We start from the raw sequence: 24,139 nt of genomic DNA, 5'->3' as shown, positions 1-24,139 counted from the left end.
AAGGATGCTTGAAACAACCCCTTAAAATCCGTATTCTGACCCATAGCTCTGTGGTCCAGAGGAAGCCACTGTGTGGACAGGATCAATAAAGGTTTTTGGAATAATTGTGATCATGTTTGGCAGACTTCCCAGGTTTTTGTTTTTTGTTTTTTGTTTTTTTTTTTTTTTTAATGCTTTTTGAGTACTTTTTCCCTTTTTTTCTGGTTTGGTTATTTAGTGGCACATACGCTGTCACTGCATTGTGTATGAGGTATTCTTGGAAATGCTGTCTAGAATTCCAGTATGTGTTACAATGGTCACTAACAATATAGTTCTTTTTTTTTTTTTTTTTTTTTTTTTTTTTTTGACAGGCAGAGTGGATAGTGAGAGAGAGAGACAGAGAGAAAGGTCTTCCTTTGCCGTTGGTTCACCCTCCAATGGCCACCGCGGCCAGCGCATCGCACTGATCCGAAGCCAGGAGCCAGGTGCTTCTCCTGGTCTCCAATGTGGGTGCAGGGCCCAAGGACTTGGGCCATCCTCCACTGCCTTCCCGGGCCATAGCAGAGAGCTGGCCTGGAAGAGGGGCAACCAGGATAGAATCCGGCACCCCAACCGGGACTAGAACCCGGTGTGCCAGCGCCGCAAGGCGGAGGATTAGCCTGTTAAGCCACGGCGCCGGCCCTTTTTTTTTTTTTTTTTTTTTTTTAGATTTATTTATTAGCCAGTGCCGTGGCTCAACAGGCTAATCCTCCGCCTTGTGGCGCCGGCACACCGGGTTCTAGTCCCAGTTGGGGCGCCGGATTCTGTCCTGGTTGCCCCTCTTCCAGGCCAGCTCTCTGCTGTGGCCCGGGAGTGCAGTGAAGGATGGCCCAAGTGCTTGGGCCCTGCACCCGCATGGGAGACCAGGAGAAGCACCTGGCTCCTGCCTTCGGATCAGCGTGGTGCGCCGGCCGCAGAGCGCCAGCCGCGGCAGCCATTGGAGGGTGAACCAACGGCAAAGGAAGACCTTTCTCTCTGTCTCTCTCTCACTGTCCACTCTGCCTGTCAGAAAAAAAAAAAAAAGATTTATTTATTTATTTTAAAGTCAGAGTTACACAGAGAGAAAGAGAAAGGTCTTCCATCTGATGATTCACTCCCCAACTGGCCACAAGGGCCGGAGCTGTGCCAATCTGAAGCCAGGAGCCAGGCGTTTCTTCCGGGTCTCTTGTGGGTGCAGGGGTCCGAGGACTTGGGCCATCTTCTACTGCTTTCCCAGGCTACAGCAGAGAGCTGGATTGGAAGTGGAGCAGCCGGGTCTCAAACCAGTGCCCATATGGGATGCTGGTGCTTTAGGCCAGGACGTTAACCCACTGCACCACAGCGCCGGCCCCACAATGTAGTTCTAAAGCCAAAAGATGGAGATTTAACTAGAGTATGGATGAGGAAAACAGCTGAGCTCAGTTGGCAAACATGATTTGAGTTCATTCCCTGTACTAGAGATTATATCAGGCACTAGAACGCAACAATCAATAGGAATTATCCCTTAGTTTCATCAAGTTCAATAGCTAGTTGCACTAGCTGTTACCGGAGAATGGCAGGGTTCTTGTCTTTGCTCAAGAAAGAATTCAGGCGTGAGACAGAGTAGTGGAAAGTAAAGTAACAAAGTTTATTAGGGAAGGGACATCCTAAGAACGGATGGACACCTCTCCAAACAGAACCTGAGAGAGAGTGCCCAGTCACTCAGACTTGGGGGAGGAGCGAGGTTACAAGGTTGAGTGGAGAGATTACACCTGGGCAGGCAGGCAGGCGACTCAGCATAGAGGCAGAGGGCTGAGCGCGCAGTCTGGTTGAGGCCGGGGTTTTTGAGGAGATGGGTCTTTGTCTTTACACATCTCCTCCTGAAACAAAGGATTTTACGGACGTAAATATTAAGAAGCTCCCATCTGAGTTTTCCCCTGAAGGTATCAGAAAGGAGGAAGCCTAGCTGGAGCCGTCCTGAGTTCAGAGGAAAGGTGAGCAAGACCCCCTGGAGCGTTAGGATCCAGAGAAGGGTATTTGAAATGCAGATACTGGGCTGCAGCTGGGAGATTGTGGAAGACTGTCAGGCAGAAGGGGTGGGGACCCCCACCTGGCAGGTTATTGGGTAGAAGGGGACAGGGCAGGATGCGAATACTGGGCTGTCCCTGAAACGTTATCGGGATGACTTTGAGATGCAGATGCATATGCTGGACATAGATGTCTTTTCTTTAGGCCTGTCACACACACATAAGCTCGTATCTGACTTCCTACCTAACATAGCCACTTAACTAGACTCCCTCTCCCCAATCTTGCTCCTCTCCCCCTCCCCCGCTTTTGATGGTCCCTCTTTGTTAAAAAGTTATTTTTTAACATTTATTTGAAAGGCAAAGAGACAGAGACAGAGAGCAATCATCCATTTGCTACTCCACTTACTCCCCAGTTGTCCACAACAGCCAGGGCTGGGCCAGGCCAACGTCAAGGCCGGAACTCAATCCAGGTCTCTCACATGTGGGACAGGGAACCACACAGTTTTGCAATCACTGCTGCTTCCTGGTGTGTGCATTAACAGGAAGCTGGAATTGAAAATGGAGTCAGTGGCCGGCCATTGCCATAACAGCCATCTGGGGAATGAACCAGCAGAGGGAAGATCTCTCTCTGTTGCTCTGACTTTCAAATACATAAATAAGTCCTTTTAAAAACCAAAAAAAGTTAGAGAACAAATCACAAGATACTTTCTTTTATTATCCAAATGTAAAGTTTAAGTATACTTTTTTGTTTGAGAAGCAGAAAACTCTTTATCAATGAAAAATAAATATGTACTAAAAATTAGCATAAAACTGAATTGTGGTAAATTTTAAAGCCTTATATTTAACACATTAATGCTTCAAAATAAAAATATAGAGTGCAATATAATTAATTATATAAATCACAGAAAACTAGAACTTTATTTTTCAAGATTCACTAATTTATTTGAAAGAGTTACAGAGAGAGAGAGAGAGATCTTCCATCCACTGGTTCACTCCCTAAATGGCCACAATGGCCAGAGCTGGACTGATTCGAACCCAGGAGCCAGGACTTCTTCCAGGTCTCTCATGTGGGTTCAGGGGCCCAGGGACTTGGACCACCTTCTGCCGCCTTCCCTGGCACATTAGCCGGGAGCTGGATCAGAAGTGCAGCAGCCCATATGGAATGCCGGCGCTGCAGGCAGAGGCTTTACCCACTGGGCCACATTTATTCTTTTCACACCTAGAACAATAGCGCCTTTTGTGGATCTGCAGAGCCGCCTGATCTCCCTGTGAAAGAACACCGGATACTTAAGCATTGAGCAACACTAGTGCACAGGAAGCCTCAGCAGCTTGACATTTGCTTAAGCTAAAAATGTGGGAGAGAGGAGCTGGAGAAAGTAAAAGGCACATCCCAGCCCTTCAGGTACAAGTGAGCTACTGGATCCTAAGGAAGCTCCCATCTCTCCTAAGAAGATCAAGCTTAGATTTGACAAAGGATGAAGCCTCCAAACAGGGGAAGAGCAGCTGGTTTTCACGGCCCCTCCCCTCACTCATCCAAGTCACTTGCCCCTTGGCCATCTCTGGTGCTGGCCTCTGGGCTAGCTCATTAAACAGTCTGACCCCCACACAGACACACACCCTACCTCCCTGTGTTCCTGGAGAAGCAAGGGTTCTTGTCTTCAAACAAGAAAGAATTCAGGCGTGAGACAGAGAGCAGTGGAAAGCAAAATAGCAAGGTTTATTAGGGAGGGACATCCGTAAGAACGGATCGACACCTCTCCAGACAGAACCTGAGAGAGAGTGCGCAGTTTACATTTAGGCTGGGGTTTTTAAGGGGATGAATCTTGCCTTCCCACCTCTTCTCCTTCTCCTCGTGGAAGAAAGGACTTTTTGGATGTAAATATGAAAAATTCCTTTCTGAGTTTCCCCCCTTGAAGTTATCAGACAGGGGGAAGCCTGGCTGGGTATCCCCGGTTAGAGGAAGGATGGTTAGGGGCAAGATGTTTGAAGTGCAGATGCTGGGCTGCACCTGGAAGGTTCTCAGGATGACTTTGATATGCGGATGCTGGACCTGGATGTCAATGCCTTAGGCCTTTGTCACACACACACAGGCTCATTTCTGACTTCCTACCTAACACTTATACCCTGTACAGACAGCTTGCTTCTGTCCACAGTGGCAGCTAAGTTGCAACCCTTAAGAAATGGCAGGGAGCAGCCTGGTGTTTGACCCAGGAGTTAATATTCAGCCTGGGACACCCACGTACCTATTGGAGTGCTTGAGTTCACTAGGATTCCAGTTTCCTGCTAAGGCACACCCTGGGAGATGGTAGGTGGATGACTCATGTACTTGGGTTCCTGCCACAATGTGGGAGACAGGGATTTAGTTCCTCTGGGCTGCTGGGGGCATTCAGGGAGTGAATCAGCAGAGGGGATTCTCTCTCTCTTTCTTTTTCTCTCTCTCTTTCTTTCTCTCATTCTATTTTAGGAGCTGGATCGGGGCATTAAACCAAGGTACTCCAACATGAGACATGAGATTTTTTAAAAAAAGATTTTTATTATTTGAGGAGCCAGCATCGTGGCATAGCAGGTAAAGCTGCTGCCTGGGACACCGGCATCCCATATGGGCTCTGGTTCAAGTCCCAGCTGCTCCACTTCAGATCCAGCTTCCTGCTAATGCACCTGGGAAAGCAGGGGAGGATGACCCAAGTCTTTAGGCCCTGTACCCATGTGGGAGACCCAGAAGAGGCTCCTTGCTTTGGCCTGGCCCCACCTTGGTTTCTCTCTCGCGCTCTGCCTCTCCCTCTCTGTAATTCTGCCTTTCAAATGAATAAAACAAAGATCTTTTTTAAAAGAGGATTTTAATTATTTGAAAGGCAGAGTGACAGGGACAGGTTGAGCCTATAGTGCAAATACAAACTATTTTAAAAATAGGTATTAAGCTATTTAGAATATATAATTAGTTTGACATGAGTGAAGCCATTTTGAATAAGCCATGTAATTTCAGTAAAGTGTTACATGAGGTGCAGTAAGTGCTTGGAAAGGCATTAACTTGTAACCACCGTGTGTCACAGCCAGACGGTGGGATTGACAAGGAAGAAAAACACAGGTTGTTTTGAACCAAAAGCCTGTTTTGATGAGAGTCTAAAAGGAGCAGGAGTTTTAAGCATCGGCAAGCAGGCTGGTTCCGCGGAGCCTCTCCGTGCGAGTCTCCAGCGGTAACACCGCGCTGCAGGCAGAGACCTTCCACAAGCCAGCCCGCAGGGGCTGCACCGGCACACACCTGCGAAATCAGCCAGGTTTTAGCCTTGCTAAGGCTTTGCGCATCTCTCTCTCTCTCTCTCTCCCCCTCTCCCTCCCTCCCTCTAAATAACTGCTTGAAAATATTATTAGACTGTGTGATGTAGTGTGTGATATCTCGGCGTGAATAAAAGCCTAACAGAAAATCATACTGTCCATTTTGCGTTTTGTGTCACGACCGGGCCCTCCTCTGGGAGGTCTCAGAATTGCGCTTCTATTAGGCAATATACGACTTTTAGGTGAGCCTCGAGAGCTCCCCCTCGTGGAGACTCCAGCCTGGACACCTCTGGAGCGCCTCGCAGGTGTTAGTCCCGCCCGCCAGCGTTTAGGGAGAGACTACACCCGCAGGTCAGTCCGGGGAAGCTAGGGAGAAGCAGAAAGAAAGCTTCCATCTGCTGGTTCACTCCCAAAATGGCTGCAACGGCCTGGGCTAGGCCAGGCTGAAGCCTGGAGCTGGGAACTCCATCTAGTCTCCCACGTGGGTGCGGGGGCTCAGGTACCTGGGCCATCCTCTGCTGCTTTCCCAGGCCCTTAGCAGCGGCCTGGAACCAGCGCCCACAGGGGATGCCAGCCTCATAGGCTCTTGAGTAAATAAAATAATTTAATGAAAGAAATAACGAGAATGTGGTGAACTAGGAGCAAATGACTCTGATGAAGGTGAGATCGTGAGAGATTTTTTTCTCTTTGAGAGGATTATTTTTTATTATCAAGAAATGAAAAGAATCATAATATGAGCAGAAAAGAAATAGACGATGGACAATTTCCTTTACTGAAATATATATATTATACATAATATATATATTATATACGTGCATGCCAGTTTAAAAAATAAATATTATAATACAAAAAGGAGGAAACACAACAGCTTATTCAAGGGCCTTGTATTTACCTTCTAGTTTGAACTTTGACCATTTGGTTACAGGCTGATACAATAATATTTTGTGCAAATAATTGCCTAGTAACTAATAACTGAATCCTAATAAAATCAAAGCACTTTCAGCAGTTAATATAGGTAACTACTAAATTGAACCATCGTGATTTTGTATTTTATTTATTCTTTTCCTAGATTTAAAATACACAATTTTAGCAGAATGGTATATTTCAATTATAACATTATTTATTCAGTTGCTCAAATATTAAATATAAGAACTAAAACTTTATTCACCAAACCAAAATATCACAACTTGCAGTTTATGTTGTATTTCACTATTCTAAACACCAATAGAGAGGGTTCTGGTGATCATGTAGAATGGCAGAAATGAGGTCAGCGCCGCGGCTCACTAGGCTAATCCTCTGCCTTGCGGCACCGGCATACCAGGTTCTAGTCCCTGTCAGGGCGCTGGATCCTGTCCCGGTTGCCCCTCTTCCAGGCCAGCTCTCTGCTATGGCCCGGGAAGGCAGTGGAGGATGGCCCAAGTCCTTGGGCCCTGCACCCGCATGGGAGACCAGGAGAAGCACCTGGCTCCTGCCATCGGATCAGCGAAATGCGCCGGCCGCAGCGGCCGTTGGAGGGTGAACCAACGGCAAAGGAAGACCTTTCTCTCTGTCTCTCTCTCTCTCACTGTCCACTCTGCCTGTCAAAAAAAAAAAAAATGGCAGAAATGAAGAACTTCGAATTCTTTCTCTCTGCCTATACCACTGCTATACTGTCATTATTTGCATCTGTTCAGATGCAAGGATATATAACAACACACTTAGAAATTCTCTTCAATTTAGACCAGCAAAAGATGTTCTTTTTAAAGATGAGAATAAGGTTATTGTTTACAATGGTTAGAATTTCTGGCACATAATGATAAATCAAACCAAATTGACTTATTCAGTTTCATTGCAAGCAGGAAATTTTTTGAATACTTCACAAATTTGCATGTCACCCTTGCAGAGGCCATGCTCATCTTCTGTTTCGTTCCAATTTTAGTATCTGTGCTGCCGAAGCCAGAGCTGCAAACAGAAATATTAATGATAAGATATTAACTTATTTGCTGTGTAGCCTACTGTTAAGCCTACTGCTCACTACAGTTTTCTCTCTCTCTCTTTTTTAAGATTTTATTTATTTATGTGAGAGGCAGAGTCACAGAGAGGGAGAGAGGGAGAGAGAGAGAGAGAGAGAGAGAGATCCTCCATCCACTGAGCTGGGCCAATCTGAACCCAGGAGCCAGGAGCCCCCTGTAGACCTCCCACATGGGCACAGGGGCCCAAGCACCTGGGCCATCCCCTACCACCCTCCCAGGCCATAAGCAGGGAGCTGGATTGGAAGAGGAGCTGGTGGGACACGAACTGGTGCTCCTATGGAATTCCAGTGCCGCAGATGAAGGCTTAGCCCACTACACCGCAGCACCGGCCCCCTCACTACATCTTTACCAAAGACTGAAGAGCAACGGTTAGGAGATGGAGCGTCCACGGCTGGAGAATGTGGTCTATAGACTCTGAGGCTCACAGCACACATTGTCCAGCTCACACTCTGCCCCTTAGGTGAATTCCACATTTACCCCTAATAGAAAAGGTGACTAGAAGCCAGGGGAACTATCCAGGCCCTGGCAAGTGAAGCAAGGGCTTCTGGGATTGGAGATGACCTGTGGCCTAGACGAGAGGAACTCCTTGGGGGAGAGGCAATGCTGAGACTTGAGTCCTGCCCTACGGAGCTAGCAGTGGAATGAGAAGTCCATGCCAAGATGGCCACTGGCAAGTGAGCGGCAGTTACTCAGGAATGGCTTTGAAACTGCCTGGCAACAGAGCCTGCCTGGCAACAGGCTGTGATTGGTTAGGGTACAAACCACTCCTTGACCGGATTGGCTAGTCTTGACTATATAAGCTGTTGTACCAACTGAAATAAACAAGTCTGCGGGCTGCTCGCCTCTGGCCTGCTTTCACCCGACTCCCGGGGTCTGTGTGATGACTCCGCGCCTCTTGCCCCCACCACACTCCTCCTCTCAGAATGCATCAACCAAAAAATAAAATTAATTAATTAATTAATTAATTTTTTAAAAATGCTTATTTTTTTAAAGATTTTATTTATTTATTTGAGAGGTAGCATTATAGACAGTGAGAGGGAGAGACAAAGAGAAAGGTCTTCCTTCCATTGATTCACTCCCCAGATGGCCACAACAGCTGGAGCTGTGCCAATCCAAAGCCAGGAGCCAGGTGCTTCTCCTGGTCCCCCATGCGGGTGCAGGGGCCCAAGCACCTGGGCCTTCCTCCACTGCTTTCCCAGGCCACAGCAGAGAGCTGGACCTTAAGAGGAGCAGCTGGGACTAGAACCAGCACCCATATGGGATGCCAGCACCACAGGTGGAGGATTAACTTACTGTGCCTTGGTGCCGGCCCCAAAAGAAATATTAAGAAATCCCATTCACATTAGCCACAAAAAAGTCAAAAATGTAACTAAAGAAGTGAAAGATCTTTATAATGAAAATTATAAAACAATGATGAATTAAATCAGCAAAGACAAAAAATGGAAAGATAGTCCTTGCTCATGGACTGGAAAAATCAATATCATTAAAATATTAATACTACCTAAAGCAATCTACACATTCAATGCAATCCCTATCAAAATACCAATGACATTATTTATATTTTTTTTAAATCCTAACATTCATACAGAATCACAAAAGACCCAGAATAACCAAAGTGATCCTGAGGAAGAGAGATCAAACAGGAGGCATCATAATACTTGACTTTAAAGCATACTACAAAGCTATAGTAATTAAAACAATGTGGTACAGGCATAAAAACCAACATTTAGATCATGCAACAGAATAGAGAGCTTAGAAACTAATCCATGTATATACAGTCAACTGATTTTTGACAAAAGTGCTCAGACCATACAGTGAAGTAAGGATAGTCTCTTCAACAAATGGTGCTAGGGAAACTGGATGTATATATGTAGAAGAATGAAATCAGATCCATACATCTCACTACATAGAAAAAACCAACTCAAAATGGATCAAAGACCTAAATTTAAGACCTGAAACTATGAAATTCCTGGAAGAAAATGTAGGTGAAACACTACAAGACATTGGCATAGCGGATGATTTCATGGATAAGCACCCAAAGCTCCGGCAACAAAAGCAAAACTAAACACATGGGATTATGTCAAACTCAGAAGCTTTTGCACAGCAGAAGAAATGACCAAGAGAGTGAAGAGACATCCAACAGAACAGGAATATTGGGAACTACCTATTAAACAAAGGACTAATATCCACAATATATCAGCAACTTTAAAAACTCAACAACAACAGCAACAACAACAACAAAAGCAACCAATCCAGTTAAGAAATGGCACAGGATCTAAACAGACAGTTCTTCAAGGAGGAAATATAAATGGCCAACAAATATGTAAAAAAATGTTCAAAATCACTAGCCATCATGGAAATACAAATCAAAACCACACTGAGATATTACCTCCCCCGTCAGAATGGCTAAAATCTGAACACAGAGAGTAACACGTGTTGACAATGTGGACAAAGGGAACACTTCACACTGTTGGTGGGAATGTAAGTTAGTGCATTCACTGGGGAAAACAGTATGGAAATTTCTTTTAAAAACTAGAAATAGACTTGCTATATGATCCAGAAATCTCAGTACTTATATATCCAAAAGCCTTGAACCCAATAAATCAAAGAGATACCTGCACCACCATTTTTATAGCAGCACTGTTCACAATAGCCAAAATATGGAGTTAGCCAAGGTGTCCATCATCAGATGAATGGATGAAAAATGTGGCAGATATACACGATGGAATATTATTCAGCTAGAAAAAGAATGACAGTCTACCTTCTGCAGCAAAATGGATGCAACTGGAGGACATCATGTTGAGAGAAATAAGCCAGACACAGAAAGACAAACACCACATGTGCTCCCTTATATGTGGAAGCTTAAACTAGAAGTGGGAAAAAAAATAAGGAAAGAAATGTCTGTGTGTACCCATATTACTGCAAATATAGTTTTGTCAAGGCAAGACAATGGGTAGGAATGTCATACTACTATAGTTAAAAAAAAAGATTGGGGGCAGAGGGATTGCCTAGGGACATGAGGAAACTGGCATGAGGGAATGGTCTCTATCTGGATTGGGGTGGTGCTTACATGAGTGTATACATTTGCCAAAGTCCATTGAACTGAACTGTTACAATGAGTGAATTTTACTGTGTTACATTATGCCTCAACAAAGTTGAATTTTAAGTTTGGGAAAGAAAAAATAGAGATGTTCTAGGGAAGACTATCCAACAAATTGCAAACACTGGCATCTTCTGAGGAGAGAAACTGGATGGGGAAGAGTTGTGATAGAATGACCAATGTATTCCCTTAGGTGCTTTTTTAGTGTTTAATGTATTTGCTATTAAAAATAAGTTTTGGGGCCGGTGCTGCGGCGTAGTGGGTAAAAGCTGTCACCTGCAGTGCCAGCATCCTATATGGGAGCCGGTTTGAGTTCTGCTCCATTTTTGACCCAGCTCGCTGTTATGGCCTGGGAAAGCAGTAGAAGATGGCCCAAGTCCTTGAGACTCTGCACCCACGTGGGAGACCCAGAAGGTGGGAGACCCAGAAGAAGCTCCTGGCTCCTGGCTTTGGATTGGCTCAGCTCTAGCAGTTTTAGCCATTTGAGGAGTGAATCGGCAGATGGAAGATCTCTCTCTCTCTCTCTCTCTGCCTCTGCCTCTGTCTCTGCCTCTCTCTAACTCTGCCTTTCAAGTAAATAAATAAATCTTGAAAAAAAAAAATTTTCTAGGGGGAAGCATTTGTGGCACTGGTTAAGACAGTTCTTGGGGGTTAGAGTATTGGTTCATGCCCTGGCTGTTCCACTTCCAATCCAGCTCCCTGCTAATGCACCTGGGAAAACAGACAAGGGTGGCCAGGGTGCTTGGGCCCCTGCCAGCCATGTGGGAGACATGGATGAAGCTCCTGGCTCTGGCTTGGCCCAGCCCCAACCATTGCAGCCATTTGGGAAGTGAATCAGAGGATGGAAGATCTGTCTCTCCCCTTCTGTCACATTCTCTTTAACTCTGTCTTCCAAATAAATAAATCTTGGGGGGAAAAAAAAAAGACAGTACTTGGGATGTCCACACCTGTATCAGAGTAGGTGAGACTCAAACCTGCACTCAGATTTGAGATGCAGGTGTGCCAAATGTCAGCTTAACCTGCTGTGCCATGACACCGGCCCCTATATTCCTCCCTCTAAACTAACCAGTGCTAAATGTATTCATTCAACACAAATTTATAAGGCATTTCTGATGAGCTGTGTGTTGTGCTGGACAGATGTTGACAGAAATGCACACAGTGCCCTACAGAGTTCAGAATCTGGTGGAAGAGGAGAGACCCGACCAGGTTAACCAAGGCGATGGGCTGAATGTTTATGTCCCCCCCAGATTCGTATGTATTGCCCTTGTGAAAGAGGCCTCAGAGACCTTGTTCACAGAAGCCGGTCCCCGGTGTCTTTGTGGAGGGAAAAGGCACCGCCGCCCTGCTCATCCCCGACAGTGTGGCTTAGCAGGACTAGGCAGCCCCTTCCGCCACGTGAGGACACAGCAAGAAGTCGCCATTGTGGGAGCCAGAAAGCAGGCCCTCCCACCAAAGAAGGAGGTACCTTGCTCTGAAGGGAGGAAAGAACTTCCACTTTGATTACAGTCTTGTCTAAATAAGGTCAGAGTTTGTGAACTCAGGAGGCTTCCATAGCCTTGGCGGCTCATGACAAGAGCCTCGGGGAATTACTGACACCATAAATAAGAGTGTCAATTGTTAAATCACTGTGCACTTACTCCTCATGTAGGACCTCTGTCCTTAATGTGTTGTACTATGTGAATTAATGGTAAAACTAGTCTTCAAACAGTACTTTATACTTTGTGTGTCTGTGTGGGTGCAAACTGTTGAAATCTTTACTTAGTATAGAGCTGATCTTCTGTATATAGATAATTAAAAATGAATCTTAATGAAAAATGGGATGGGAGAGGGAGTAGGAGGCGGGATAGTTTGCGGGTGGGAGGGTGGTTATGGGGGGAAGAACCACTATAACCCAAAAGTTGTACTTTCAAAATTTATATTTATTAAATAAAAGTTTTCTTAAAAAAGAAAATAAATAAATAAATAAAGCAAGCAAAGCCCTCATCAGACACTGAGTGAACCAGCACCTTGAACTTGGACTGCCAGTCCCCAGAATGGGGAGAAATAAACTCCTGTTACTGAAAAGCTATGCCGTTTATAGTATTTTGCATTCCAGCCCAAATAGACTAAGACACAAACAATAATACGGTAAACAATGAAGACCGGTACAAGGAAGGAAATGAACCCAGATGCAGAAAAGACCAACTGGTCAGGGAAGCCCAGAGGAAGGTGGAAATGCTTAGACTGAGACATGGAGCTAAGAAGCCGCTGTCAGGAAGGCTGGGCAGAGGGGGCCCACGTGGGAAAGCGTGGGGGCTACCCTGAAGGCAGAGGCTTTGGGGCAGAGGCTGCGTCCTACGTCTCTAAAGAAAACAGAACTGGTTTCCACACACAGGACTTGCCACGGGTGAGCCTGTGCTCCCCTCTGGCCGCCTCCTCCTTGTCCCAGCTGGCCACTGCCCAAGCCTCCTCCTCTGATGAGATCTTTCCAGCAGAGAACACTGTTGGGAAAACTACCCTGGCTCTGATTCTGTCCTCTGTAGGCAGAGCTTAGGGCCTCCCAGCATCCGCTTTTATTAGTTCAGAGGGATATAACACATAGATAATTAGGAATTCGTTTCATTTTTAAAAAGAAACTGGTATCTAAGGGTCAGCATCATGGTGTAGCGGGTAAAGCCACAGCTTGTGATGCCAGCATACCATATCAGCACCAGTTTATGTCCCCACTTCCGATCCAGTTTCCTGCTAATGGCCTGGGAAAGCAGTAGAAGATGACCCAAGTGCTTGGGCCCCTGCCACCCAAGTGGGAGACCTGGAAGAAGCTCCTGGCTCCTGGCTTTGGATTGGCTCAGCTCTGGCCATTGCAGCCATCTGGGGAGTGAACCAGCAGATGGGAGATCTCTCTTCTCTCTCTTTCTCTCTCTCCTTAACTCTGACTTCCAAATAAATTAATTACTCTCATTTTTAGGACAAGTTTCTTTCTTTCTTTCTTTCTTTTTTTCTTTTTCTTTTTTTACAGGCAGAGTGGATAGTGAGAGAGAGAGAGAGACAGAGAGAAAGGTCTTCCTTTTTGCCGTTGGTTCACCCTCTAATGGCCGCTGCGGCCAGCGCATCTTGCTGATCCGAAGCCAGGAGCCAGGTGCTTCTCCTGGTCTCCCATGCGGGTGTAGGGCCCAAGGACTTGGGCCATCCTCCACTGCCTTCCTGGGCCATAGCAGAGAGCTGGCCTGGAAGAGGGGCAACCGGGACAGAATCTGGCACCTGAACCGGGACTAGAACCCAGTGTGCCGGCGCCACAAGGTGGAGGATTAGCCTGTTAAGCCACGGCGCCTGCCTAGGACAGGTTTCTTAAACCAAAAACAAAAGTCTTGAAGCCCTATTCTCTGGACCGGCGCTGTGGCGTAGTAGGTAAAGCCACTGCCTGCAATGCCGGCATCCCATATGGGCACTGGTTCGAGTCTCAGCTACTCTACCTCCAATCCAGCTCTGCTATGGCCTGGGAGAGCAGTAGAAGATGCCCCAAATCCTTGGGCCCCTGCACTTGTGTGGGAGACCTGGGAGAAGCTCCTGACTCCTGGCTTCAGATCAGTGCAGCTCTTACCAATTGGGGAGTGAATCAGAGGATGGACGACCTCTCTCTCTGTCTCTCTGCATCTCCTTCTCTCTCTGTGTAACTCTGCCTTTCAAATAAATAAATAAATCTTTAAAAAAAGAGAGAGAGAAGCCGGCGCCATGGCTTAACAGGCTAATCCTCCACCTTGCGGCACCGGCACACCGGGTTCTAGTCCCGGTTGGGGCACTGGATTCTATCCCGGTTGCCCCTCTTCCAGGCCAGCTCTCTGCTATGGCCCGGGAAGGCAGTGGAGGATGGCCCAAGTCCTTGGGCCCTGCACCCGCATGGGAGACCAGGAGAAGCACCTGGCTCCTGGCTTCGGATCGGCGAGATGCGCCGGCCATGGTGGCCATTGGAGGGTGAACCAACGGCAAAAAGGAAGACCTTTCTCTCTGTCTCTCTCTCACTATCCACTCTGCCTGTCAAAAATAAAATTAAAAAAATTAAATTAAATTAAAAATTAAAAAAAGAGAGAGAGAAAAGCTCTGCTCTCTAATGGTATGAGGAACTTCTCAATAGGATGATTAGTTTATTGGGGACTTTAAAAGGCAGCAGTTTTAATATAAAGCAGTTGTGATCTGCATACTGACTCCACGTGGCCACCAGGGGGAGTCTAAACTGTGGGGCTCTCTGCAGAGCTGCTTCGGCAATTTTCTTAGGTGTCCTGTTTACCTTTGACCAGCTCCCAACTCAAATATATATCTAAATGAGGGGATCGAATTGCATAAAGCAGCCAAGCCCTGTTTTCTCATGCAGTGCAATGCCTGGGGCCTCTTCTATTTGCTTGCTGATTCACCAAAGTGGTTAAGAGGCCAGTGTGACAACGCAGCAAAAGCAGCAGTGGGATCCCAGTGAGCCCAGTTATGAGCACTGTGTGGGTAGGAGCCCCAGTGGGGTGTGCAGTGCAGACACGAAGTCCACTCAGGATTTTTACACAGATGGGTGCTTGTGTTGCCATTCAAATAGGTCATATGCAAAGGTGGCTGAAAAAAGAATTTAGGGACCCAGAATATCCAAAACATGACAGTGCCTCAGCTGAGAAACAAGCAACACTCAGGGGCAGGTATTTGACAGAGTGGGCTAGGATGTCACTTGGAAAACCTGTACCCCTTGTTGAGTGCCTGGGCTTGAGTCCCAGCTGTGCTTCTGACTCCAACTTCCTGCTAACATGCACCCTTGGAGGTAACAGGTGATGGCAAAAATATTTGGGTCTCTGCCACCCACGTGGGAGACGCCAATGGAGTTCTCGCCTTCTGGTTTCAGCCTGGCCCAGCCCTGGCTGCTACAGGGATTTGGGAAGTGAATCAGGAGCTGGAAGATCTCTATCATTCTCTGTCTGCCTTCGAAATACATAACAATTTAAAAATACTTATCTAATAAAGTAAAAATGTGAAATAGAAACTCCACTTCTCAAAGCTCCATCAAATATAAGACGTTTTTGCAAGCAGTGATGCCACCAATTTAGTCCATCCCTTGAAGAACTGAAGAACTTAATCGTGTCAACAGGAACTGAAGAAATCAGCGTCCCTTACATATTTTTAGGATCAGGAAGCAAGATGAAGTCAGAAGGAACCAAATCAGGACTGTATGTGGATACACAGTGATTTCTCCTCAAAACTCTTGCAACATTGCCTTTGTCTGGGCCTGACCTCACAGCACAGAGGGCTAAGTTGCTGCTTGGGATGCCTACATCCCACATCAGAGTGCTGGTTCAAGTCCTGGATCCTCCGCTTCCTATCCAGTTTCCTGCCTGTGTACCTGGGAGGCAGCAATTGATAGCCCAAGTACTAGTGTCACCACTACCTCTGTTGGAGATTTGGATGGAGTTCCTGGATCCTGGCTTCAAGCTGGCCCAACTCCAGCTGTTGTGGGTATTTGAGGTGTGAACCCACAGATGGAAGATTGTGTATGTGTCTGTGCGTGCACCTTTCAAATAAATAAATGAATACTTATTTATTTATTTGAAAGGCAGAGTTACAGAGAGGTAGAGACAGAGAGAGAGAGAGAAAGGACCTCTAACCACTGGTTCACTCCCCAAATGGCCACAATGGCCAGAGCTGGGTCAATCTGAAGCCAGGAGCCAGGTGCTTCTTCCAGGTCTCCCATGTAGGTGCAGGGACCCAAGGACTTGGGCCATCTTCTACTGCTTTCCCAGGCCATAGCAGAGAGCTGGGTCAGAAGTGGAGCAGCAGGGACTCGAACTGGTATTCATATGGGATGCTGGGATGCCGGCACTGCAGGCTTTACCCACTACACCACAGAGCCAGCCCCTTCCTTCCTTCCTTCCTTCCTTCTTTCCTTCCTTCCTTCCTTTCTTTCTTTCTTTTTCTTTCTTTCTCTTTCTTTCCCTTGTGTGCAGAGAGGAATGAGCAGGAGCATTGCCACGGTAAACGACTATTTGGTGGCGCTTTCCAGCTAAAGCTTTGGCTAATTTTCTGAAAACACTTTCATATTAAGTAGATGTGATTGTCCTTTAGTCTTCCAGAAGGTCAACAAGCAAAAGGCCTTGAGCATCCCAAAAGCCTATTGACGTGACCTCTGCTCTTGACTGGTCTATTTTGACTTTGACTCTGGGTAGCCAGTGCTTTGACTGTACTTTGTTTTTTTATTTTTTTTATTTTTGACAGGCAGAGTGGACAGTGAGAGAGAGACAGAGAGAAAGGTCTTCCCTTGCCGTTGGTTCACCCTCCAATGGCCGCCGCAGTAGCGCGCTGCGGCCGGCACACGGCGCTGATCCGATGGCAGGAGCCAGGTGCTTATCCTGGTCTCCCATGAGGGGCAGGGCCCAAGGACTTGGGCCATCCTCCACTGCACTCCTGGGCCACAGCAGAGAGCTGGCCTGGAAGAGGGGCAACCGGGACAGAATCTGGTGCCCCGACCGGGACTAGAACCTGGTGTGCCGGCGCCGCTAGGCGGAGGATTAGCCTATTGAGCTGCGGCACCGGCGCTGACTGTACTTTGATTTCAGGATTGTGCTAGTGAAGCCATGTTTCTTTTTTTCTTTTTTTTTTTTTTTTTTTTGACAGGCAGAGTGGACAGTAAGAGAGAGAGAGACAGAGAGAAAGGTCTTCCTTTGCCGTTGGTTCATTCTCCAATGCTGCGGCCAGCGCACTGCGCTGATCCGAAGGCAGGAGCCAGGTGCTCCTGTTCTCCCATGGGGTGCAGGGCCCAAGCACCTGGGCCATCCTCCACTGCACTCCCGGGCCACAGCAGAGAGCTGGCCTTGAAGAGGGGCAACCGGGACAGAATCCGATGCCCTGACCGCGACTAGAACCCGGTGTGCCGGCGCCGCAAGGCGGAGGATTAGCCTATTGAGCCGCGGCGCCGGCCGCATGTTTCTTGATTCATGAAAAAAATGCTTCATATTCTTGATTCCACTTGCTTAAAATTTCCATTGAAAGCCACACTGCTATCTTCTGTTGTCTTCGTCTTTAACATCATCTTGTCCTTTCTTAAAATGAGTTATCCATTAGTAAACTGCTGCTTTCACCATGGCACTGCCCCCAACAACTTTTCATTGGACATCAATAATTTCACCATTTTTCCACCCAAGCTTTGTCAACAATATGTTTGTTCTTTCTTCAATTTTAACAGAGTTCATGTTGCTCTGATAGGGACCTTTTTTTTTTTTTAAAGATTTATTTATTTACTTGAAAGGCAGAGTTACAGAGAGGCAGAGGCAGAGAGAGAAAGAGAGAGAGAAAGAAAGAGAGAGAAAGAGTGAGAGAGTCTTCCATCTGCTGGTTCACTCCCCAGATGGCCAAAAAGGCCGGAGCTGCTCCAATCTGAAGCCAGGAGCCAGGAGCTTCCTCCAGTCTCCCACGCAGGTGCAGGGGCTCAAAGACTTGAGCCTTCTTCAACTGCTTTTCCAGGCTACATCAGAAAGCTGAACCAGAAGTGGAGCAGCCGGGACTCAAACCAGCACCCATATGGGATGCAGGCACTGTAGGCGGTGGCTTTACCCACTATGCCACAGCACCGACCCCAATAGGGGCTCTTTTAAAACCAATGTCTTGGGGCCAGGGCTGTGGCACAGTGGGTTAATCCTCCACCTGCGGCGCCAGCATCCCCTATGGGCACCGGTTCTAGTCCCTGCTACTCCTCTTCCAATCCAGCTCTCTGCTATGGCCTGGGAAAGCAGTAGAAGATGTTCCAAGTCCTTGAGCCCCTGCACCCGCATGGGAGACCAGGAAGAGGCTCCTGGCTCCTGGCTTTGGATCAGCACAGTTCCGGCCGTTGTGGCCATCTGGGGAGTGAACCAACGAAAGGAAGACCTTTCTCTCTGTCTCGCCCTTTCACTGTCTATAACTCTACCTCTCAAATAAATAAATAAATAAAAATCTTTTTTTTTAAAAAAGTCCTATCCTTCCTAGTGCCTCAAACTAGATCCTATGCAGATATGTCATAGCAAGTCAATATGAGTATATTTTTGAAAGCCATGCATAGATTTTTTTATAATATGCATTTTCCGTTAACTTTTTTGAAGCTACTTCATGTAATTTTATGGAGTCAGCTAAAGCGTAGTTGTTTCCTGAGCAAGACTGTCCAAAGGCCCTCCCATTCCTCCCTCCAGTCCCCACCAGGATGAAACCGTGGTTTTCACCATTTCATTCCTGCTCCGCTCCCTCTGCGTGTTTACAGCATGTACCCAATGTGGCCTGATTTTCTTCAAACACTGGTCCGAACTTCATTCATTCACTTATTCACGCAGGAAACATTCCTGATAGCTGGCAACATGTCTGCCATTATTTCACACAAAAGTGACTTCCCGGGGCCTCTCCAGGGACGAAGGCGTGTGTGTGTGTGTCGTGGGCACTGACGTCTGGACCGTGCACTGCCTCCGGAGGGGCTGGGGGACCCCTTGTAACATTTCTGTGTGGATTTCCTGGAAGCCACTGCTCCGGGAGGGTGTTCGGAATGAATTTCAGCAGCTCAGGAGTTGGCGTGATGAATGAACCACCTCTGTTTCTGTGTGAGTTCTTGCTCTTTTTCCAGAATCCGAAGCCAGAATGTGTCACAAGAGCCCCTTTCCTGATGTCAGGGGGGTTGATGTGCATCGCGGGAGAGCGGCAGGTGTATTTTTATGAATGTGGGGGGAGGGGAGGGCTGAGCACTCCCTCTGTGACTTGTGATTCTCAGAACAAGCGCTACCTTACTCTGTAATCGCGATAACTTTGAAAACTGTACATGGCTGGAAATCTGCCAGCCATCGCCACCCCAATTCTGATTTGTACCTCTCTTCCCAGCCTTGAGTCTGTTCTGTGCTTGTCTGGGGGTTGGGGCAGCTGGCTCTGGCCTTCGCAGGGCACACCCTCCGCTTCTCTTCCCCCTGACAAACCACTGCATTCCTCTGTTTCAATTTCTTTTTTTTTTTAATTTTTAATTTAATTTTATTTATTTATTTTTTTGACAGGCAGAGTGGATAGTGAGAGAGAAAGACAGAGAGGAAGGTCTTCCTTTTTGCTTTTGGTTCACCCTCCAATGGCCGCTGCGGCCGGCACATCGCGCTGATCCGAAGCCAGGAGCCAGGTGCTTCTTCTGGTCTCCCATGCGGGTGCAGGGCCCAAGGACTTGGGCCATCCTCCACTGCCTTCCCGGGCCATAGCAGAGAGCTGGCCTGGAAGAGGGGCAACCGGGATAGAATCCGGCACCCCAACCGGGACTAGAACCTGGTGTGCCGGCACTGCAAGGTGGAGGATTAGCCTGTTGAGCCATGGCGCCGGCTTCGCTGTTTCAATTTCAAAATAAAAGGAAACTTATATTCAAAAAAAAAAAGACAAACATACAACAGGGGCCAGCACTGTGGTGCAGCGGTTAAGCCGCTGCCTGTGAGGCCAGCATCCCATATGGGTGCTGCTTTATGCCCTGGCTGCTCCACTTCCCATCCAGCTCCCTAATGGTCTAGGAAAGCAGGGAAAGATGATGCACGTGGTTGGGCCCCTGTCACCCACCTGGGAGACCCGAAAGAAGTACCTGGCTCCTGCCTTCCACCTGGTCCAACTCTGGCCATTGCAGCCATCTGGGGAGTGAATCAGCGGAAGGAAGATTTCTCTCTCTCTCTCTCTCTCTCTCTCTCTCTCTCTCTCTCTGTAAATCTGTTCTTAAAATAAATAAGAGGCTGGCGCTGTGATGTAGAGGGTAAAGCTGCTGCCTGCAGTGCCAACATCCCATATGGGCTCCAGTTCTAGTCCCGGCTGCTCCATTTTTTGACCCAGCTTGCTGCTATGGCCTGGGTAAGCAGTAGAAGATGGCCCAAGTCCTTGGGCCCCTGCACCTAAGTGGGAAGGCCCAGAGGAAGCTCCTGGCTCCTGGCTCCTGGCTTCGGATTGACTCAGCTCTGGCTGTTGCGGCTAACTGGGGAGTGAACCATCGGATGGAAGACCTCTCTCTCTCTCTCTTTCTCTGCCTCTCCTCTCTCTGTGTAACTCTTTCAAATAAATAGATTAATCTTCAAAAAAATAATAAAATAAGGGCCGGCGCCGCGGCTCACTAGGCTAATCCTCCGCCTTGCAGCGCCGGCACACCAGGTTCTAGTCCCGGTAGGGGTGCCGGATTCTGTCCCAGTTGCCCCTCTTCCAGGCCAGCTCTCTGCTGTGGCCAGGGAGTGCAGTGGAGGATGGCCTAAGTGCTTGGGCCCTGCACCCCATGGGAAACCAGGAGAAGCACCTGGCTCCTGCCATCGGATCAGCGCGGTGCGCCGGCTGCAGCGCGCCAACCGCGGCGGCCATTGGAGGGTGAACCAACAAAAAAAGGAAGACCTTTCTCTCTGTCTCTCTCTCTCTCTCACTGTCCACTCTGCCTGTCAAAAAAATAAATAAATAAATAAATAAAATAAACAAATATTTTATCTTAAAAAAAGATGAATATAAATGAGGCTCTTTTTGTGGGTAAACCTGCAAGAATATCAACAGAAACATTCTCAAAATTTAAAATCCAGTATAAAATGTGTCCATGTATATTTCTATGAATGCTTCTCCCAGCATCCTTGTGGTTCTCACTCTTGGCTGCACAGCGGACTCCTGAATAAAACAGTGGTTCAGTCCTGTCTTCTGAAATTCAGATTCAATAGGCAGGGGATTAGGGCTCAGGCATAAGGGATTTGTAAAAGCCATGGAGATGGCTGGTGCCACGGCTCACTAGGCTTAATCCTCCGCCTGCAGCGCTGGTACCCCGAGTTCTAGTCCAGGTTGGGGTGCCAGATTCTGTCCCAGTTGCTCCTCTTCCAGTCCAGCTCTCTGCTGTGGCCCAGGAGGGTAGTGGAGGATGGCCCAGGTCCTTGGGCCCTGCACCTGCATGGGAGAGCAGGAGGAAGCACCTGGCTCCTGGCTTCGGATCAGTGCAGTGCACCGGCAGTAGTAGCCATTTGGGGGGGTGAACCAATGGAAGGAAGACCTTTCTCTCTGTCTCTCTCTCTCTCACTGTCTAACTCTGCCTGTCCAAAAAAAAAAAAAAAATGCCATGGAGATGAGTTTGGTTCACAGGCAGACCTGTGTAGGAGGCACACTGCCTACCTGGAAACCCTGGAAGCCCTCAGCCTTCCTGGCTCCATGTGACCAAGTCCAACCCACCTCTAAGCATGCCCAGCCTCTTCTATCTACAGCCTTTGGCTCTTCTCTGAGTAATGGGCCTGCACTATTGGAGCTCATAGACCAATTGTCTCTCTCTCTCAGTAGACTGAGAACTCTGTGGGTAATGCTTCCACTTACTTATTCTTGCATCCTCTTGTGAAGTATTAGGTGCTCAAAAACAATGCTTGTCTCCTAGGGTGGATGTCGTGGTACAGCAGATTAAGCCGCACCTTGGGACACTCACATCCCATATCTTGTGCTTGTCAGAGTGCCAGGTGCTCTGCTCTAGCTCCCTGCTAGCACACCCTAGAAGGCAGAAGATAATGGATCAAGCACTTGGGCCCCTGCCACCCTTGTGGGAGACTGAGATGGAGTTCCAGGCGCCTGGTTTCAGCCTGGCCCATAACTGACTTGCAAGCTTTTGGGGGAGTGAACTAGCAGATGGAAGATCTCTCTCTCTCTCTCTGGGGCCAGCGCTGTGGCGTGACAGGTAAAGCCGCCGCCTGCAGTTCAGGCATCCCACATGGCTGCCGGTTCAAGACCCAGCTGCTCCACTTCTGATCCAGCTCTCTGCTATGGCCTGGGAAAGCAGTAGAAGATGGCTCAAGTCCTTGGGCCTCTGCACCCATGTAGGAGACCTGGAAGAAGCTCCTGGCTTTGGATTGGTGCAGCTCTGGCTGATGCGGCCATCTGGGAAGTGAACCAGCGGATGGAAGACCTCTCTCTCTCTCTCTCTCTCTCTCTCTCTCTCTTATCTCCTTCTCTTTCTGTGTAACTCTGACTTTCAAGTAAATAAAATAAATTTTTTAAAAAAAACTCTCTCTGTCCCTATCTGTCTTACTCTGTAGCTCTGTCTCTCAGGTAGAGGAAAATAAATAAATAAATAATTTTTAAAAATGATTTACCTTAAAGTAAAATGTGGTATCCTAGATTGGACCCTGAAACAAAAAAAAAAGTGGGGGGTTGTTAAAAAAAAACTAATAAAATTTGCAGATTGGAAATATACCAATGTCACTTTTGTATTTATTTCATTTATTCTTTTTATAAATGTGCCCAAAGTCACACAGCTAGAAAGTAGCAGGACCAGAATTTTTTTTTTTTTTAAACTTCTATGTATTTATTTGAAAGGCATAGTGACAGAGAGAAAAAGGTCTTCCATTCTCTGGTTCACTCCCCCAAATGCTTGCAACATTCAGGGCTAGGCCAGGCAAAAGTCAGGAGCCAGGAATTCTATCCAGGTCCTCATCTGCTGTCTCCCAGGCGCATTAGCAGGGAGCTGGATCAGCAGGAGAGGTGGGACATGGAGCACCATGGTGGAAGCAACTTATGGCTGAATGCATGGACAAAACGTGACGTATACATGACATGGGATATTATTCAACCAGAAAGGGGGACGGGAAGTCAGGGAGTCAGGATCCCATCCGCTTTTCTGGTTGAATAATATCCCATGTCATGTATACGTCACGTTTTGTTCATGCATTCAGCCATAAGTGGACACAAGATAGGCCGGCGCCGTGGCTTAACAGGCTAATCCTCCACCTTGCAGCGCCAGCACACCGGGTTCTAGTCCCGGTTGGGGCGCCGGATTCTATCCCAGTTGTCCCTCTTCCAGGCCAGCTCTCTGCTGTGGCCCGGGAAGGCAGTGGAGGATGGCCCAAGTGCTTGGGCCCTGCACCTGCATGGCAGACCAGGAGAAGCACCTGGCTCCTGGCTTCGGATCAACACGATGCGCCGGCCGCAGCGGCCATTGGAGGGTGAACCAACGGCAAAAAGGAAGACCTTTCTCTCTGTGTCTCTCTCTCACTATCCACTCTGCCTGTCAAAAAAAATAAATAAATAAATAAGTGGACACAAGTTGCTTCCATCATTTGGGTATTGTGAATAACGGTCTCGTGAACATGTTGAAGTATCCATTCTTGTCCTGGCTTTTAATTCTTGAGAGTACATAGCTAGGAGTGGAACTGGGTCATGGGGTAATTCTATATGTATGTATTTCTATACATATGTATTTCTATATATAGGGTAATTTTATATAGGGGTTTCACTTTCCGAGAAACCACCAAACTGTTTTTCATAGTGGCTGCACCATTTTACTTTGCCACCAGCAATGTAAGTGCATTCCCACGCATTCCCAGGCTCCACATCCCTGCCAACACTAGTTACTTTCTGGTTTGCTGTTGTTTTAAATACACTTGATTTTAGCCAAAAGGCCAAGATCTATTGCTGTTGTTTTAAATCACAGTCATCCTAATGGGCGAGAGAATCACGCACATCTTATGTATCCTAACGCCACCAACACACAATTACACTTGTTGGTTAAGATGTGTCACATGAATTAATATTTAACCCAGGGCAGTTAAAATGCAAAGTTTGCTCTGTTTACTGTCCCACCCCAGGACATCTCCTAAACACTTTGCATAGGAAAACAGGCTTAGAACCAGCTGGGCCTGTGATGGACCACAAGCGAGGGAGAGTCTGGGAGTGAGGAGCACAGAGCCCAGAGGAATCCAAGCAGAGCCCAAAAAGGACCAGGACAGAGAGAAAAGGAGAGGGCAAAGAAGGTGAAAGAGTTAAGGGGTGGGCGCAAAAAA

At 47.4% G+C, this 24,139-nt stretch overlaps 1 non-coding gene across 1 annotated transcript; it reads right to left on the bottom strand.

The window, feature by feature from the left end:
* Nucleotides 1-7,115: 7,115 nt before the first annotated feature.
* LOC133758939 (U6 spliceosomal RNA) lies at nt 7,116-7,218 on the bottom strand. The gene has a single exon (XR_009865843.1). It is a non-coding gene; the product is annotated as a U6 spliceosomal RNA (small nuclear RNA).
* Nucleotides 7,219-24,139: the final 16,921 nt, after the last annotated feature.

The sequence above is a fragment of the Lepus europaeus genome, chromosome 4, assembly GCF_033115175.1.
Source record: "Lepus europaeus isolate LE1 chromosome 4, mLepTim1.pri, whole genome shotgun sequence".
Lineage (NCBI taxonomy): Eukaryota > Metazoa > Chordata > Mammalia > Lagomorpha > Leporidae > Lepus > Lepus europaeus.
This window is presented reverse-complemented; position numbering and strand designations above follow the sequence as displayed.